Source organism: Thalassophryne amazonica, chromosome 18, assembly GCF_902500255.1.
Source record: "Thalassophryne amazonica chromosome 18, fThaAma1.1, whole genome shotgun sequence".
In the NCBI taxonomy this organism is placed as follows: domain Eukaryota; kingdom Metazoa; phylum Chordata; class Actinopteri; order Batrachoidiformes; family Batrachoididae; genus Thalassophryne; species Thalassophryne amazonica.
The window spans coordinates 35,538,070-35,550,600 of record NC_047120.1 but is presented as its reverse complement, the minus strand read 5'-3'; the positions used below and the strand labels follow the sequence as shown (position 1 = coordinate 35,550,600).

General features: G+C 38.8%; 1 protein-coding gene across 1 annotated transcript in view; it reads left to right on the top strand.

Moving 5' to 3' along the window:
* kif19 (kinesin family member 19) overlaps positions 1-12,531 on the top strand; it is a 119,014-nt gene that overhangs the window by 46,246 nt on the left and 60,237 nt on the right. The window lies entirely within an intron of this gene.

Genomic DNA, 12,531 nt, shown 5'->3' with positions numbered 1-12,531 from the left:
TCTGGCTTCAACCATTTAATGGTTATGCATTTTAGTGCTACAGTAAGCAATAAATTTAAAAGATGCTTTTCATTTCTCCTGTCCATATCTTCAGGAGCTGCACCTAATAATGCTATTAAAGGGATCTGTGGTATATCTTTCCTGAAGATCACTTTAAAGGCATCAAATATCTCTTTCCAAAAAAGGCTTAATTTAGGACATGACCAAAATATATGTGTGTGATTAGCAGTGTTTGCCCCGCAGTTCCTCCAGCACGAACTGTGGTTTGTTGGTCGCATTTTAGCTATTATCTCTGGTGTCCTGAAAAATCTTATTATGACTTTCCATTTAAATTCTCTCCAGTTGTTTGAGCTTGTGACCAAGTGTGCACTAGTGCATATCTTATTCCAAGTGTCTGTTGATAGGTCGATGTTCATCTCCGCCTCCCACCTCCGACGTACATGCTCAGAGTTTTGAGTGGCTATTGATATAAATAAATGATATAATTTACCAATCACTTTCCCGTCTCCTTCACCAATTTGTTTCACTAGAAAAGTCTCTATGGGGTTGGGTGTCAAAAGCTGCTCCCAGTCTTTGTGCATGGTCAAAAATGACCTAAGCTGCAGGTATCTAAAAAAATCTGTCTTTGGAAGGCTAAATTCCTTTTGCAGCTGTTCAAATGATTTGATATTATTATTTTTTATCAACTGGTGTAGATAAGATAAATTACAGTCTGACAATTTTCTAAAACCAGTATCTAAATTATTAGGGATGAAAGTTATCATAGAGCCAATATTTGTTAGGATTGAGAGCAGCCTTAGCAACCCAAACGTCAAACGGATTTTGTTCCAGATTTTTTAAATATGTTCTGTCCATATTGTCATGTCCCTTACAGGGTTATCTAAAAAGGGCAAATTCTTTTAGGGGTACTGAGCACATACTTTTTTCTATATTTAGCCATCGGGTGGACATGTCGTCTTGTATCCAGACTATCATTGGTTTCATTCGTGCCGCCCAGAAATAATATCTGAAATTTGGGAGATTAATACCACCATTGGATTTAACATATTGCAGTATTTTAAGTCTAACCCTAGGGCGTTTTTTCTGCCATATAAATTTAGATATTAGTTTGTCAACGTGGTCAAATGTCATTTTTGGAATTTCAATCAGTAACATTTGAAATAAGTATAGTAGTCTTGGCAAAACATTCATGCGGACACTCTCCACTCGCCCTAGAAGAGAGAGAGGGAGTAAGGACCATCGCTCTAAGTCATCACTAATATGTTTTAGAATTTTTTTATAATTTGCATCGAATAAGTTGGTAAGAGACTGAGGTATGTTGATGGCTAAGTATTTTATGCCCTCTTTGGGCCATCTAAACCCACTTTGTTGCTTTATATTTTCTGAGACCTGATTATTTATATCAAGTGGTGGGCACACTTCCGATAATCCGATAACAGATAATTATCGAAGATAATGTTTTCATTATCGGATTATCTTTTTAGATAAATTTAAAAACCATCATCGGACTAATTATCTTCCGATGAATTACCGTCCAATAACTTTTAGACCGACAACGTACTAAACTAAGCTGAACAGTGAAAAACATTTTTAAAACTGTTAAAGCTGTTGAGACCTATCTGTTAAAACTTTCTTAATAGGCATGTTGTACTAACCTCGGCAATCAGAAACCACTCTATCATCTATAAGCAAAGGAGAACTGGTGATTTCCTTTAACACCACACTAATATAATCGCAATGTCACCAAGTCATCCAGAGGCATACATGTTTAACTTATGGTTCAAATTTTAACCACTCATTTTAGACAAGTTATTTAAAATTATTGTCATGTCTGAAGTTTATAAAGTGAAAATATCAGATATATGTTTTTGTTTTAAAGTAATGTGCTAATTTTTAAGGTTTTGTGAGCGCATGCTGTGCCAGGCAGCAATGCATCTCAGACGTTCACGACAGGACAAATGCATTTCAGACACTCTGTTCAGGGTCCACAGATAACAGCATTAAACTCTAGTGCCTAAAACTCTCGTGAATATATTCTCTGGGTTTATAAACGTTAGTGTATTTGCGTTTGTTAAATTCCACGCATCTTAAATGTAGCAGACACGCATTATCTGGAATTTTGTTTGACATTTTTTTCAAGGCCGCTACTGCCATCTACTGGCCAGGAGTGTTCATGGCAGTATTAAACGTCTGGGTACATGGCTGCTCTCAAAGTGTTGGTATTGTCCATTGTCCAGGCGCTTTTTGTGTGTATATATTTGTTAACTTTGTATTCTAAAACTACAGTTAGAAGTAATTCCGACTCCTTATCGGTCCACACGAACGAGGCCATGTTTTTAGTTTTTGTGGAAGTGACGACAAGAGAATAAGGCTCCTGATTGGATAGAATTTTAATCAGTACCGCCACCCAAAGGTTTGGCAGACTAATTACAACACATTTATACGGTTCGATGTGGATGGATTTTTTTTAAACGACGTAGTGTGGATGACGTTTTTTCCCCAAACTGAAAGGGTAAGATATTCGGTTTTACAAATACCCGACAACGTGTGTACATGGCCTTATGTCTGTGAAAAGCACTATATAAATAAATTTACTTACTTACTTACTAATATTGAGTGCACGTTTTACAACATCATAAAAGTTTTAAAACATGCAATTGCAATGACACTTCCAGGGCTCCGTAAAAATGCCTGTTTTTACAAATAAAAATGGAATATTTTACAAAAGCACATTTATCTTTAAACCAACACACGTCACATTAACGTGTTGGTTTACATAATGGATTACTGAACCAATCACTGTTTAGCAATTTTACCCAGAATGCTTTGCGGTCTGTGTTTGTTACAAAACCTCAGAATTAGTGCCTTATTCAACATTAAAAGATATATGTTATATTTTAACTTTGTGCAAATGACAGAATTGACATTAATGGAGTTATTCTATCAGTATTTTCAAAAAACCATAAGTTAGTATGACTTTATTTTTCAAGACCTCCGCCTGACCAGAGTGTTGAAATTGATAGGGAGTTGGCCTTATGGCTGCAGTGTGCCTCTGTGGTGGGAGCGCTGTTGTAAACAAGAGCTTCTAACAGGGGCAGAATGTTGAAAGAAAAATGATTATGATTGGTAAAGAATTGATTATGTGGGTGCTCTCAGGATGTGTCTGTGCTGCTTCCTGCAGGGGGCAGCATGGTCTAACATTCATTGCTTATTCTTCAGGTCATTGATTTTTAACACAACCGCTTTTGAAAGCATCAAAAGCGGTTGTGTTAAAAATCAATTTCAGCTCTTTAGTAACTGCAAATGTTTCATAGACAACACCGGAATTTATCGATTATCTGTAACTTCCGATACATTTTTGGGCGGTTTATCGGTTTATCTTTATCAAAGATAACTTTTCAGTTATCTGTTATCGAAGTTAATTTTTTGGTTATCTGTGCCCACCACTGTTTATATCCATGGCTTCTGTTTTATCTACATTTATTTTGTACCCAGAGTAATATCCGTAATTAGAAATAAGTTCTTTCAAGTAAGGTACTGTCGTTGCAGGTTTGGTTAGATACAATAAAACATTGTCTGCATATAGTGATATTTTGTGTTCCTCTCCTCCAATCATAATTCCCTGTATATTCTTATTATCTCTAATAAGTTGTGCTAGTGGCTCAATGCTTATAGCGAATAATAACGGGGATAGGGGGCAGCCTTGTCTACATCCGCGCTCCAACGTAAATCTCTTTGATCTATATCCATTAACCCTCACCTCTGCTTGGGGATGTGAATAAAGAGTTTGAATCCATCTTAGAAAGTTAGGGCCAAAATTAAACCGCTTTAATGTTTGGAAGAGATATCGCCACGATACTCGGTCGAATGCTTTTTGTGCATTCAGAGATATAACTACTGATTCCGCTACTTTATTCTTTTGATGGGCCATTATGTTTAATAGTCGACGTACGTTATCTCCATAATATCTACCAGAAATAAATCATGTTTGGTCTGGGTGTATAATCTGAGTGATTATCTTGTTGACCCGTTGAGCTAAAATCGCAGTTAATATACGTACATCTCCATTCAATAGCGATATTGGTGTATAAGACATAAGCATATTTATAGGCTTTTAGCAGCAGGGGGATTAAAAGATCCTTAAAGGTCTTATAGAATTTGTTCACATATCCATCTGGGCCTGGGCTTTTCCCATTTTTAAGTGAGGAGATGACTTGTTTAATTTCAACTTCTATTATGGGTTCATCCAATTCCTTAGCTGACGAGGCTGGTAATTCTGTAAGTTCTATGTGCTCTAAATAGTTAGCCAATTCCACATCATCACATCATCAGAACAGGTGTCTGTATTTTTATATAATGATTTATCAAATTCAGCAAAAAGATTCGGCTATGTCTTCAGGTTTAGTGACGAAATCTGTCTGTAATCTTATTTTGTGGACTGCATTGGAGGATTGTTGTTTTCTAAGTCTGAATGCAAGTAATTTGCTTGCCCTATTCCCGTCTTCATAGTATCGTTGATTTGTGAATCTTAAATTGCCTTCAGTTTTATTGGATAATAAACTATTAAGTTCTCTGCGAGTGGCATTTACCTCTTTTGTAATATTAATTGTGACGGATTGTTTATGTTTCTGTTTTAATTTTTTTAGTTTATCCTCAAGTTCATGCTGTTTGGCCTCTCTTTCTTTTTTCCTTGCAGTTGCGTATGAAATAATTCGTCTGCGGATATAAGCCTTAGCACAGTCCCATAAAATTAATGGATTTGTTTCTGGGGTGACATTAGTTTGTAGATACATTTTGAATTCTTCTATAATTGCTGTGTGGGCCGCCAGAAGAGGAGGTACTGCTGGCCCACCACCAGAGGGCGCCCTGCCTGAAGTGCGGGCTTCAGGCACGAGAGGGCGCTGCCGCCAGGGACACAACCGGGACAGCTGTCAAGAGATAATGAGTGACAGCTGTCACCCATCTGCTCTACATCATCTCACTCCATAAAGACCGGACGTCATCTCCACCTGATTGCCGAGATATCATCTACCTGTGAAGGTAATAGTCTCTGCTGTGTCAGAACTGTGACTTACGTGTGCTCTGTTTGCAGCCGTTTTCCTGTGGAGCCTTGTCAGCTGATTGGTGGTTTATGAGAGTGCCGACGTCTTCGCCTCTCACTCCTTCCAGATAAGTGCTTTAACAGGAGTTGCACATGTGTGTGATTAGAGGTGGACTTTCCACCTTCTGACTGTTTTTGTTGCTGGGTGTGCACACACCCACATCTCACTGTTTGTGCTCCTCGCCAGCAGTACCAGATCCGACAGTCGGGGACGGTGATCACCTGGGAATTCGGGACTTGGCGGCTCCAGTATTCACCGGGTTCTGTGGCGGTGGAAATCGTGTGGTTCATCTATTGACCGTTCATTTGCGCCCCCTGTTGTGGGTCCGTGTCACTACACTTTCCCCAACAATAATAAAAGGAAGAAAATCTTTATCATTAAGTAGAGATGTATTGAGTCTCCATTGTTTAGTTGTATTTTTATGGCCAATATCCCATAGTAGTGATCCGAAAGGGTGATAGGTAAGATTTGAATTTTTTTTATCCTATGTAATTCTGACTTTGGGTTGAAAAAATAATCTATCCTGGAATAGGTCGCATGTCTGTTAGAATAAAAGGAGAAGTCGCGGTCTCTCGGAAACTTGCTTCTCCATATATCCACCAAGCCTGTTTCTAGAATGTGGTTTTTGAGGGCTTTACTCATTCTAGATAAAGGGGTCTTGGAGAGGTGTTGACGGTCCAGTAGCTGTGACATGACAGTAAAATCACCTCCCATTAACAATATACCTGTACTAAACTGTAATATTATATTAAATAATGTATTGATAAATGCAGGCTCATCCTCATTAGGTGCATATACATTCACTAGTGGAACTTCTACACCGTCAATTATTCCATTCACCAGAACATACCTCCCCTCTGTATCCTTATGTATAGAAGTGATCATGAAATTAATATGTTTATGTATAAGTATAGCAACTCCCTTCTTTCTGCCTGAGCAGTGTGAAGAGTAGTATATTTTATCCGCCCAAGATTTTAATTTTTCATGTTCAACATCAGACATGTGAGTCTCTTCTAGGAAAGCTATATTGCAGTTAAGTTGTTTTAGTTGACTTAAAATTTTATTTTTCTTGATTGGGCTGTTCAGGCCCTTTACATTATAGCCTATAACTATTAATCCATCCATTCCCATCTATCTAGATTGAGATTATATTATATGTAGACAAATTTAGTAAGGATATGAGTGCAGGGTGGGAGGCGGAGATGAACACGCACCAGTTATTATTTGTGGGTCTTGAGCTGCAGGGCCAAACCAAACAATCCATCCATATATGGTGAGCTGCATCTATAGTTGAAACATTTTTCATTCTGTTTATGGTAAAAAAGATGCAAGACAATGTTGTTCTCATGCTTAACACAAGTTCCCTAAAGAACAAAGGGAACAAAGTAACAAAACACAGAGTAAAAAACACACAAGAAAAAATACAACAGATAATTTGGGGAACAGACATTTAACGTGTGGGGAAACTCGGCCCTAAGCTACTAAATAGCAGCAAAAGTGCGCAGCACAGATTAGAATTAACTGCGCTCTAAGTGCACAAACAGGGAGGGAGAGAGAAAAAAGAAAAAGAAAACTAAAAGAGAGTGACTGGTGCTCCCGCGGAGTCAGCACTTGTATTAATCAAACAGCTGTTGTATATCGGTATAATTTTATTATTTAAATCAACAAACACTCTCTATATAATCAGTGTTTAGTTATCACCAACATTCACTTTGTCCTGGTATTTTAGGCCAGCGTATGTTACACGTCTCTTACCCCGTTCCCGGTCCTTCTGGCTCCGCGCTCGTCATTTGAAGAATACGCTTGGCATAGTCCATGGCTTTCCGTGCGTCCACAAATTCCTTGCTCTGGTCTCCGTATGTAACCCTGAGTCTGGCCGGGTATAGTAGTCCGTAGCGGATCTCTTTAAGGCCTCGCAGCATTTTTCGGACTTCAGTAAACGCTGCTCTGGCTTTGGCCACAGTAGTGATGTAGTCGGGAAAAATGGCAACACGTTGTTGATTGTACATCAATGGCATGCGGTCTCGGGCTTTCCGCAGAATCATAGCAGCGTCCTCATCATAGTGTAGTTTGGCAATTATCACCCGAGGTTTCTCCCGGTCCTTTGCATTGCCTGGAGTAAGTGCTCTGTGGGAGCGGTCCACTTTCACGTCCAGGTCTAATTGTAAGATTTCCCTGATGACTTTAGCAACTGCTGTGGGGGAGCTGGAGTCAGGCCCCTCTGCTATGCCCGCTATCCTGATGTTACATCGGTGCATTCGGGCCTCCATGTCCTCACATTTGTCTTTCAGAGTGGTTACCTGGGTCTTAAGGTGGTCTACAGTGGCATGTAGTGCGGTGGTTTCATCTGACCACGTAGATATACTCTGCAGATCTTTCACATCCGTCTTTATTGTCCCAATTTCCTCACGCATTGTTTTAGTGCTATTAGCGATTTCAGCTGTGAGGCCTTGTAGTTCAGACTTAAGCGCCTCGAAGTCACTTGTTAGCGTGGCCTTAAGTTCGTCCCTCAGTATTTTGGAAATGTCCCCTCTCAGGGAGGATAATACCTCTTCCTTAAAGTCTTCGGTGGTCGTCATGTCTCTATCCACACTCTCAGAAGGGCTGTGTGGGATTTGATCTTGGTCCGTGCCGGCTAGCCTCAGCTTTCTTTTAGCTCGCGAGCTATTAGCCTTGCCGGTATAGCTAAATTTTTGGAGTTTTTGAGCCATTCAGACCGGTCGTATGGGCGTAGTTTCTTCTGTAGCGAGATTACGCTGTGTTACAGCAGTGTTGTGGGGTTGGTCTCAATGAAATTAGCTGTATTATGGCATAAAATTGGTTGGCTCAGCGGGAGCTCCAGAAATCGCGTCCTACTCCATGCTCGCTCACTAGCGCCCCCCTTCTTTACTGTACTTTTTAAAATAGATTTCTTCTCAGTCTGTTTCAGAGATGTCATTGAGAAATGACTCACTTGTTCCATCATTGGGTGTAGTCACAGGAAAAACAGTATAGGACAGGTAGAGAGGCCACCTGTACGTGTACGTACAGTAGTGTTCAGAATAATAGTAGTGCTATGTGACTAAAAAGATTAATCCAGGTTTTGAGTATATTTCTTATTGTTACATGGGAAACAAGGTACCAGTAGATTCAGTAGATTCTCACAAATCCAACAAGACCAAGCATTCATGATATGCACACTCTTAAGGCTATGAAATTGTGCTATAAGTAAAAAAAGTAGAAAAGGGGGTGTTCACAATAATAGTAGCATTTGCTGTTGACACTACAGACTCAAAACTATTATGTTCAAACTGCTTTTTTAACAATCCTGTGAATCACTAAAGTAGTATTTAGTTGTATAACCACAGTTTTTCATGATTTCTTCACATCTGCAAGGCATTAATTTTGTTGGTTTGGAACCAAGATTTTGCTCATTTACTAGTGTGCTTGGGGTCATTTTCTTGTTGAAACACCCATTTCAAGGGCATGTTCTCTTCAGCATAAGGCAACATGATCTCTTCAAGTATTTTGACATATCCAAACTGATCCATGATACCTGGTATGCGATATATAGGCCCAACACCATAGTACTGTAGGAGAAACATACCCATATCATGATGCTTGCACCACCATGCTTCACTGTCTTCACTGTGAACTGTGGCTTGAATTCAGAGTTTGGGGGTCGTCTCACAAACTGTCTGCGGCCCTTGGACCCAAAAAGAACAATTTTACTCTCATGAGTCCACAAAATATTCCTCCATTTCTGTTTAGGCCAGTTGATGTGTTCTTTGGCAAATTATAACCTCTTCTGCACGTCTTTTATTTAACTGAGGGACTTTGTGGGGGATTCTTGCAAATAAATTAGCTTCACACAGGCGTCTTCTAACTGTCACAGCACTTACAGGTAACTCCAGACTGTCTGATCATCCTGGAGCTGATCAATGGGTGAGTATTTGCCATTCTGGTTATTCTTCTATCCATTTTGATGGTTGTTTTCCGTTTTCTTCCACGCGTCTCTGTTTTTTTTTTTTTGTCCATTTTAAAGCATTGGAGATCATTGTAGATGAACAGCCTATAACTTTGTGCACCTGCGTATAAGTTTTCCCCTCTGCAGTCAACTTTTTAATCAAGCTACGCTGTTCTTCTGAACAATGTCTTGAACGTCCCATTTTCCTCAGGCTTTCAAAGAGAAAAGCATGTTCAACAGGTGGCTGCTGGCTTCATCCTTAAATAGGGGGCACCTGATTCACACCTGTTTGTTCCACAAAATTGACGAACTCACTGAATGAATGCCACACTACTATTATTGTGAACACCCCCTTTTCTACTTTTTTTTTACTAATAGCCCAATTTCATGGCCTTAAGAGTGTGCATATCATGAATGCTTGGTCTTGGTGGATTTGTGAGAATCTACTGGTACCTTGTTTCCCATGTAACAATAAGAAATATGCTCAAAACCTGAATTAATCTTTTTAGTCACATAGCACTAGTATTATTCTGAACACTGCTGTACACACACACCTCAGCGTGGATGTTGTGGGGTTGAGCACTATTTTGGGTAGCAGTACTCTCATTAAAATGAGATGCCTAGCTGATTTTAAGTGTTTTATGCATGATTGTAAACTGACCATATTCATAAGCAGTTTTATGCTCCAGTAGAAAAATTACATATTCAAAGCTGTACGGTCATTCAGATTTCACAAAACAGATAAAATTAATTTTGTACCGAAATCCAAGCATTATAATGCCAGTTGGTTTTTGCTACGTGTTGCAAAATTCTAGCAGCTATAATTTTATATGGTCTCTTTATTAAAATGAGCTACAACCCCTGGCAAAAATTATGGAATCACCGGCCTCGGAGGATGTTCATTCTGTTGTTTAATTTTGTAGAAAAAAGCAGATCACAGACATGACACAAAACTAAAGTCATTTCAAATGGCAACTTTCTGGCTTTAAGAAACACTATAAGAAATCAAGAAAAAAAGATTGTGGCAGTCAGTAACGGTTACTTTTTTAGACCAAGCAGAGGAAAAAAATATGGACTCACTCAATTCTGAGGAATAAATTATGGAATCACCCTGTAAATTTCCATCCCCAAAACTAACACCTGCATCAAATCACATCTGCTCGTTGACATTGACCCTATGTCATGAAATTGACCCTATGTGTCTTTTTGCAAGGAATGTTTTCACAGTTTTTGCTCTATGGCAAGATGCATTATCTTCTTGAAAAATGATTTCATCATCCTCAAACATCAGAAAAGTGTCCAAAATATCAACGTAAACTTGTGCATTTATTGATGATGTAATGACAGCCATCTCCCCAGTGCCTTTACCTGACATGCAGCCCCATATCATCAATGACTGTGGAAATTTACATGTTCTCTTCAGGCAGTCATCTTTATAAATCTCATTGGAACGGCACCAAACAAAGGTTCCAGCATCATCACCTTGCCCAATGCAGATTCGAGATTCATCACTGAATATGACTTTCATCCAGTCATCCACAGTCCACGATTGCTTTTCTTTAGCCCATTGTAACCTTTTTTTTCTGTTTAGGTGTTAATGATGGCTTTCGTTTAGCTTTTCTGTATGTAAATCCCATTTCCTTTAGGCAGTTTCTTACAGTTCGGTCACAGACGTTGACTCCAGTTTCCTCCCATTCGTTCCTCATTTGTTTTGTTGTGCATTTTCGATTTTTGAGACATATTGCTTTAAGTTTTCTGTCTTGATGCTTTGATGTCTTCCTTGGTCTACCAGTATGTTTGCCTTTAACAACCTTCCCATGTTGTTTGTATTTGGTCCAGAGTTTAGACACAGCTGACTGTGAACAACCAACATCTTTTGCAACATTGCGTGATGATTTACCCTCTTTTAAGAGTTTGATAATCCTCTCCTTTGTTTCAATTGACATCTCTCGTGTTGGAGCCATGATTCATGTCAGTCCACTTGGTGCAACAGCTCTCCAAGGTGTGATCACTCCTTTTTAGATGCAGACTAACAAGCAGATGTGATTTGATGCAGGTGTTAGTTTTGGGGTTGAAAATTTACAGGGTGATTCCATAATTTATTCCTCAGAATTGAGTGAGTCCATATTTTTTTCCTCTGCTTGGTCTAAAAAAGTAACCATTACTGACTGCCACAATCTTTTTTCTTGATTTCTTATAGTGTTTCTTAAAGCCACAAAGTTGCCATTTGAAATTACTTTAGTTTTGTGTCATGTCTGTGATCTGCTTTTTTTCTACAAAATTAAACAACTGAATGAACATCCTCCGAGGCCGGTGATTCCATAATTTTTGCCAGGAGTTGTATAATGTAGCTCATGTCAATGATGAGACCATATTTACCTCAGGGAGAATTCCATAACAAAAATTTTCTTTTCCTTTTAACGCCATCTTCAGGAGGAAGGGCATGTGCACATGCGCAAGGATTTGAGATGACCTTTGATGTGATGAGCCTGCATAATGCAGGCGGACTCGGGCTCATACAGTGCGCGATACATAAACAGACGTGATACGGTATACATGCATTGCAACACAGATGCTTCCCGCTGATTTTGCTTCTCCTTAAGCGGCACACATGACAGCCGTTACACATGTGATTGCCATCATCACCTTTGTGTCCTTTGATTAATTTCATTTGTCCAGCCACAGTCAAGAAGCTAGTTATTATTTAAAGCGTAATGTTCAAGCATTTCAGTACCAGCCTGAAATTTGGATTATTACACTACACTACAAAAAAATTCAGTTTTTCCCCATTCATTTCAGTAGAGTGAAATGATGCCATCGAAGTCCACCTTTCTGACAGCTTGACGTTTCTGAGCGTTTATCAGCGGCAGGTGAAATCATTCCCATGTTTATGACTTAATTCCTCACAGCATATGGCACTAAAAATAAAAGGCAATGCATCAATGTTTTCAGAATTCTTTATTTATTTAGAATAGTCGGCTCATTTGACATTTCATTTACTAGTGATATGCACACTTTCTGATGTCCATTTATATCCATCCCTAACATGAACTTAAACAGTAAAAGCACAAAGGAATATGATTGAAAATGAGATGAAATCAGAGCAAAATACAGTGTTTTCACATTTGTGGGGTTTTTTATTGCAAGTTTGTGATCAGCAAGTTAAAATTTCAGTAATTTCATAGTCTATGCAATGTTTTCAGATCCAAATATGTATGAGCCAGCATTTGTGTTTTTTCACTAAAAAACATAATATCTGAAAAGATAATGCAGTGCTAAAATACCCTTGGTTGTATGAGCATTGTGTTCTTTATAATTTGCAGTTGTTTAATTAATAATTAAGATCCTATAGTCTTACGTACAATTTGTACATGTTCAATTAACCCACTCTATCAATCAATCAAAAACAGTATTTTCATTTCAATAGTGTCTGTAGGAGGCCTTGAGTGTGTGTGTGTACATGAGCTTTTGACAAGAGCGGAA